Raw genomic sequence first — 1,826 nt, forward strand, 5'->3', positions numbered from 1 at the left:
TGAGACCCTGTCTCAAAAATAAAAATTAAAAAACAAAAAGATGCTGGAGACGTAGCTCAGTGTGAAGGCGCAGGTTCAATCCCCAGTGCTGAACAGAGATGGAGTGCTGTGCCCCAGGCACCATTTCATGGCGACCTTTTGGTGCCTGAGAGCAGAGTGCTGGATGAACATGAGTACTCCCTTTGGACCTCCTGCGCAGTGAGAAACCGGTACATAGCTCTCTGGGCCTCTTCCTAAGGGTAGGGAATTTGGGGAGGTATGCAATTATAATATGGGCTCATTTGTGTAATCGTTTATACTATGTCAAGTGTATCCATGGTTATTTTCTCAATTAGTCCAATCCATCGTCACGGTGGCCTTATGTTCATTTAGGCCAAGGAAATGAGTTGTTTTGCAAACGAACAAACTCAGGTGATCAATAAACATGCGTAAAAATGAAAGCACTATCTCCCTAGGAAGTCAATCATTGCAATCTAAAGCTTCTTACGGCTTGCAATCTTTGGATCTAGAGCAGGCTGCTCAGCCACACACTGATGTTGTAGCCAGAGCAGTCTTCAGGGGAAGAAAGAGGCTTCTTCTGTGAACTGTACGATGCTTCGCAGAAGCCCTGGCCCACACACACTAGATTTCAGTTGCTTCTCTCCATTCTAAACAACTGAGATTGTCTCTGGACAGTGCAAAGTGTCCCCTAGAGGTCAAAGTTATTCTCAGTTGAGAATCACTGATCCACAGTGTGTAAGAAAATGAAAATCCTGCTTATGGGTTGATGGTGGGGCAGTATGCTAGTTGAAAGGCGTTGTGAAAATATGAAAGAAAGCCTTGACCCTTTCAGACACAGAACCCCACCCCAGCAATTTAACTTCCACTGGCGCAGCGAAAAGCTAGAGAGCTGGGCACTGCTCGGCTCTGAATGCAGAAGTGGGGGCCTCACGAGAAGTCCCACCCGAGTCTGCACCATGTGGGATGAAGCACTCAAGTTTGCACTTCACTTACAGGGCAGGAAGCCCAACCCAAAATACACGTAACTTTTGAATTCAGGCTGGGGAAACTTTTCTAACACCAGCTACACAAAACTACCAGTCATATCATCTCAACTGAAGATAAAATTAAAATTAAAAATGATAAACTGCATGAAGACAAATTGGATTGTTACATAGAGCCAGCACATACAATAAATAAGGAGAACTGAGTTTTCCAAAAATGAACTTGGAAAACTTGAAGAATCTGGAAAGTACACAAGAATTTTTAAAAAGCCATGTGAACAAACAAGATACTAAGAAATAAAGAATATTTGCCAACTGCTGTGCAAGCGCAAGGATCCCAGTTCAATCCCCAGTACCGAAAAAGAAAAAACAAAAAAGAAATAAAGAATAGTGGCTTTATGAGATGTGATCAAACATAAGTTGAATAAGGGGCTGGGGATGTAGCTCGGTGGTCCTACTGCCTGCCCCGCAAGAGCAAGGACCTGAGTTCAATCCCTGGGACCAAACCAAACAAAAATGTTGAATGTTTAAACTCTTAAAATTTATTACCATCAATCCCCTTCAAAATACTCCCTCTCACTTCTAATACATTTATCCCATGCCTCGATCTCATGAAAGTCCCTTTTCACACTCATTTTGACTCGGAGGAAGAACCAGAAGTTTCAAAGTGCCAGATCCAGTGGATATGGTGGCGAGGACACCCCAAGGTGCTTTTACAAGCCCTCCTTTCCACTGGATGGCACTCAGCTGCAGTACTTATCCTCATATTTTTTATCACACCTTGGAAAAGACACTCCCTAAAAAGGACTTACAGAACTATTTCAAAAATTGGCAAGAATGATG

The sequence above is a fragment of the Heterocephalus glaber genome, unplaced genomic scaffold (genome assembly GCF_053883595.1).
Source record: "Heterocephalus glaber isolate CG9 unplaced genomic scaffold, H.glaber_assembly_v1.0 deba00001673, whole genome shotgun sequence".
Lineage (NCBI taxonomy): Eukaryota > Metazoa > Chordata > Mammalia > Rodentia > Bathyergidae > Heterocephalus > Heterocephalus glaber.